We start from the raw sequence: 5,761 nt of genomic DNA, 5'->3' as shown, positions 1-5,761 counted from the left end.
CATACCCGAGTGTTTCCCTCTCACCACCCTCCTGTGTCTCTCTTTCTAACTTTCTAACTTGCTTTCTGCTCATTTTGCCGGTCTGTCTACTTCCATGCATATCTCATAGGCTTCACTCAGTTCTTGCAATTTGACAAAGAATGTTGTAAATTTATCTCCAACTTCAATCACAAATCGGTGACATCACTCGTCATCATACTTTCACTATGACTGGTACACGAAGGTGGAACCCAGAATGCAGACAGGAGGCGGGAAATCTCAAAGTGAAACATTTATTAAAGTGCAGGTGAGACCCATATGTGCGTTGGTGAATCGTGAACAGAGAAACCCAACTCAGAACGGTGCTCTTCAACAGACACACAGATAATCCAAACAGGAAGAGTGAAGGTTTAAAGTCTATAAACACTCAGTTACCAAGAGGATCGAAGAAACTACCAGACTCTGATCGACTCGTGCCAGCTGCTTAAAAAGAATTCCAATCAAGCTGATCAGCTGCAGGTGTGGAAGCAGGCAGCACGAGCCGGGAAACAGGTCAACCCCGCCCCCTGGTGGAAACAAACTGTAATTACAAAACAGACATGAACAGGCTCATGACATTCACCTGTGTAACCTCAACCATCTCCGTCCCTCCATCTCTCTCCTGCTGCTTTCATTCTTTTCCTCATCTTTGTCACCTGTTTAGATGATTGCAGCTTTCTCCTCTTAAGTCACCTCAATAAACTCCTCCAGGTCCAGAACTCTGCTGCTGGCATCATAACCAACCCTCCTCCTCCACCACATCACCTCCACCCTTCAGCAGATCCACTTCCCCCCCCCCCCCCCCACATTAATGTCCATCCACCTCCTCCATACCCGAGTGTTTCCCTCTCACCACCCTCCTGTCTCTCTTTCTTCTAACTTTCTAACTTGCTTTCTGCTCATTTTGCCGGTCTTTTGCCTGCAGTGCTCCAACACTGCGACCTGTTCCTGCCTGTTTCGCCCAGCCTGCTTCCTGCCTCGCTGTGGTCTCATCTCTGCTGAGAATTGCTGGCACACACGCTGTTCATTTTCAGTCAGAGCTGAAGCTGATCTTGTCGTCTGTGTCTGCATTTGGGGGCTCAGTTCATGTCTGTCAATCTTCCGTAACAATGAATCACTCCTCATCTTCAAATCTAGACTCATTAGACACCTCTTTAATTCAGTCTGGTTGTATTAACTTCACTTTTACTTGTTTCAGTGTTTCTTGCTTTTATTTTAATGTTGTATAGTATCAATAACTGAGCTACTGGTCAGATGTAGTGATGTCAAGAATACTTACAGGCTCTTCTGATCACATGTATGTGTGTAGGTATTGATATGTATTGATTATGACATACAAAAAATCTTTATTCTAGTTACACATGTATTTGCATGAGGGATGTATGGATCTGTTCTTTTTTCTTTTCCCTGCTCTTCTCCCACTTCTTACCTTCTTTGTCATCAGCAAGAGGGTCCCCTCATATGAGCCTGGTCCTGCTCAGGGTTTCTTCCTGTTAAACTGGACTTTAGCCCTGCAGCTGTTGCTGTCTCAATGATCAGCCTCTGAATTCCTCTGAAGCTTCTTGATTTTAATTAATGCTTCGTAGCTAAAGTTGAGTTGAGCCGAGCTGCCTTGGTTTGACCTGGATCAGTCCCTCCAGATCAGACTGGGACAGGACTGGTGTGAATGTGGATCGTGTGTAGAGCAGGTGGACCCGCCTTTGCTCAGCATTTGAGCATTGTCACATTGGCAGCAGTAGCGGATGTGACCTCCTGCTGAGAGGGGCGTGGCTGCTGGTTTCCTCTCATCTCATGAGTCATTACATCAATGTTGTCATTACATCGATGTTATTATTACACCTTTTTGTGCGCCTGATCATTGTGAGGTAAACAATGGACAGCATGGACGACATCAGTGAGTTGATGGTCAGCGTGGCTCCAAAATTTACTAGCTCAGCACAGATTGAACCATATCCAAGCACTAATTTAGCAAAGACACATTTAATTTTGGGGCTAATGTAACCAGCCTCAGCCCTCACCGTAATGGTAATAACTGGGAGATACAGATATGTTCTTCAGTATATAAATTATTTTGTGGGCCAGTGGGTCAAAAGTCTAGATTCGCTACAGGAGAAAGGGGTATCAGCAATGTGCATTAAGTGGAGAGTAAAGGATTCACACAACCAAGGTTAAGTTTGCTTATATTGTATTGCTTAAATGGGAAAAGACTGAAATTCCAATACACACATAAACATTAAACAGCGATAAAGTGAATAAAGAAAGAAAGAAATCCTCAGATGGTTCCCAAATCACAGTCTCTCTTGGGTGGCTCGCCACGACCACTGAATCTCTCCTCTACCTCTACAGAACAGGAGAAATCCCAGTAGACGAAATCTTCTTGCAGGCCTTGAACTCAGGACTCATTCAGAAGAACAGAAACACACATATATATCCACATACATCACAACCTTGGCTTTCAATTTTCCTTACAACTATCCTTACCGTACATCAAATTATCTGAACCACCGTCAGGGACAGACTGAGGCTGCGGCGCGTCGTGCGCGCTGCCGAGAAAGTGATCGGCTGCAGGCTTCCATCCATCCAGGACCTGTATATCTCCAGGACCCGGAGGCATGCAGGTCGGATCACGGCCGACCCTTCCCACCCTGGTCACGGACTGTTTTCCCCCCTCCCCTCAGGCAGGAGACTACGGTCCATTCGGACCAAAACCTCCCGCTACACGAACAGCTTCTTCCCCTCTGCCCCTCGGCTGCTGAACACCAAGTGACTTATCACTTAAGCACCATGAACAGCAGCCAGTCGGACTCACGAACAATACATCACATTACTCCTGCATTGACCTGCACTATTTCTTACTATTTATGTATATACTGTATATATGTCTTATTTTATTTTATTTATCTTATTCTAGTGTTGTCTTCTTTATGTTGAATGTCGCAGCGTCACACCAAGACAAATTCCTAGCTTGTGTAATACTGTGTATTACATGAACAATGGCAATAAATCTGATTCTGATTCCTGTTTGGATTATCTGTGTGTCGAAACCCAACCGTTCTGAGTTGGGTTTCTCTGTTCACGATTCACCAACGCACATTTGGGTGTCACCAGCACTTTAATAAATGTTTCACTTTAAGATTTCCCGCCTCCTGTCTGCATTCTGGGTTCCACCTTCGTGTACCAGTCATAGTGAAAGTATGATGATGAGTGATGTCACCGATTTGTGATTGAAGTTGGAGATAAATTTACAACATTCTTTGTCAAATTGCAAGAACTGAGTGAAGCCTATGAGATATGAATGGAAGCAGTTAGGGGGGTGTGGGGGACACAAATGGAGGAGTCTATTGAGGAGGATGGGCTGTGAGATGGTGTAGAAGTGCCACTTAGATGAAGAAGGTCCAGGAGGGAGAGGAAGCTGGAGCCAGCTGCACAGAGGAGATGTTTGGATATTTAAAACAGAGCGATCTCAGTGCTGTGATGTTGAGGGAGACCAGACTGGAAACATAATGGGTGTGTAGTTGGGAGACAAATGAATTTTTAAGAATTTGGGACATTTATGCTTTTAAAAATGGGGAGAGATGAATTCAAGTGGTGAGTGAGGACTTGATGATGGCAATAATTAAAGGGAGCATTAAACTGAGCGATTGGAAAGAGTCTTTAGGGTGGTAAATCCATACTTTTATTTCTTTACATGAGGATAATCCAAACCTTTATATATGAAGTACATGAATAAACCTGTGACACAGAGACATTTTGTCCATGAAGGATGTTGTTCTGCTCAAGTCCACCAGAGAGGAGCACTGCATCACCATAGAAACAGAGAAAGCAGCTCCTTCAGCTGTGACCTGACTCAGCTCCTCCATCAGCAGGAAGCACCTGCAGCTCTGATGGTCTTTATTTAACTTCATGTAAATGAAACGTTGGAGCTCCAATCTGCTCTTTTCCACATCACACACAGGAGAAAAGCTGCAGATTGAAGAGAAGCTCCTCCTCCTGTCAGTCCCTCTCAGCTCCAGTGGGCTATTAAATTGCTCCTCCAGCACCTCCTCTCCTCATCCTCCAAAGCCTGAATCTGTCAGCAGTAAAGTCACTTTCCAGGTTGATAGTCAGCACACAGTGGCAACATGCTGGAGAGCCTCTGCACTCTCATCACTGCTCTAACATGTGAGGAGGCTGACTTACTGCAGCTCTGAGCTCATGCTGGATTCATCAGTCTGTGTCTTTCTCTTGACTTCATGTCCTCTTGTTGTTTCCAGGTGTGAGTGCTGTGACGGTGCTGACACAGAAGCCCACTGTTGTGTCTCTGAGCAGAGGAGAGTCAGTCACCATGGACTGTAACCTGGGAACTGGTACTAATGCTGCTCACTGGTATAAACAGGTTCCAGGAGGAGTTCCTCAGTTTGTACTGAGCTTGCATAGCAGCTGGAGTTCTGTCAAATATGCTTCTGGTTTCTCATCTCCAAGATTCACTTCTACTCATCAGTCAACATCAGATTATCGTTTGATGATCAATAATCTGGAGGAGGGAGACTCAGCAGTTTATTACTGTCAAACATGGGACGACTCTGCTGGCGAGTGGGTATCACAGTGATTCAGACTGTGACAAAAACCTCCTCACTCAATACTTCTGCTTTTTAGTGTCTGATACATCAGCTCATGTTCAGTCTCACAAAATTAGAAAATCAACTCATATTTACACATATTGAAGTCGGTTTAAGATCAACAATGTAAATGGAGCCTTCAAGGAAGGACACTCATCCTGTAGATATCTTCATGTGCCACAGGTGAACCCAGATCATAATCCATCAAGTTGAGGTAAAAACACAAATAAATTCCTACAAATCATCAGTCATGTTGAGCAGCAGTGGGAAAACCTGAAGGACAACATATCAATATGATGTACAACATCAGTAACCTTCCTACAGACCTTGTGAAGACAGTGTTCATCCCACTCCCAAAGAAACCAGGAACAAGAGAATGTGGGCTGTTCAGAACAGTCAGACATGAGAGCCACCTCACAAAGTCACTAAGAATCATCATGCTCACACTAAGAAATAAAATTAAACCAGAGATGTAGATTCATAGAGGTCAAAGCTCCATCAGATGAAAAATACACTTTCAGAAGTATTACTTGTTTCATCAATTCTGACCAAAGCGTTCAACACAGTCAATCATGAAGCAATAATCCAGATGCTGAAGCACAGAAACATCGATGGAAAGGATTCACAAATGAGAAAAAAATCTGCAGCAGTGACCAGGAACTCTCTCAAATGGAAAAGGATCCTTTACGGCACGTCTCCTTTAAGTAAAGGAGGGAAGTGTGTTGACCTTCAAAGAGGAACAACAATCAGCAGGATTACTAATCTTGAATATAAACAACCTGGGTTTCAGAGTCCACATTTACCGCTAAGCTGTTGAAAGGATCAGACGCTGGTGAACAGGAGCTAAAGGCTTAAACAGCCAGTTGATGAGTACTTGGCTGCAGGTGAAACTGTCGCCAGCAACTGCTGCGGAAAAGTGGCTAAACCACGCCCCCTAGAGAGGGAGTAGAGCTGGTGTCATGGCAACACATAGAACGGGCAACAGTCACAATTCAGAGGGCAACAGATCAGTTTAGATGGAGAGAAATGGTGTCCTGAGCTGAAGGGCACTTGATTAATGTGGTGATAAACCACTCTGGGGGGCTGTTCCGTTTTAGTTTTCTGGGTCTTGGAATGAACAGATTTTAACACTTGATGATATGAAC

The 5,761-nt window shown here is 44.3% G+C and overlaps 1 long non-coding RNA gene across 1 annotated transcript; it reads right to left on the bottom strand.

The window, feature by feature from the left end:
- Nucleotides 1–254: 254 nt before the first annotated feature.
- On the bottom strand, nucleotides 255–2,514 carry LOC130519670 (uncharacterized). Its single transcript, XR_008948417.1, has 2 exons — nucleotides 1,448–2,514; nucleotides 255–545 (listed from the first exon to the last, which is right to left on the bottom strand). It is a non-coding gene; the product is annotated as an uncharacterized LOC130519670 (long non-coding RNA).
- Nucleotides 2,515–5,761: the final 3,247 nt, after the last annotated feature.

The sequence above is a fragment of the Takifugu flavidus genome, unplaced genomic scaffold (assembly GCF_003711565.1).
Source record: "Takifugu flavidus isolate HTHZ2018 unplaced genomic scaffold, ASM371156v2 ctg1080, whole genome shotgun sequence".
Lineage (NCBI taxonomy): Eukaryota > Metazoa > Chordata > Actinopteri > Tetraodontiformes > Tetraodontidae > Takifugu > Takifugu flavidus.
This window is presented reverse-complemented; position numbering and strand designations above follow the sequence as displayed.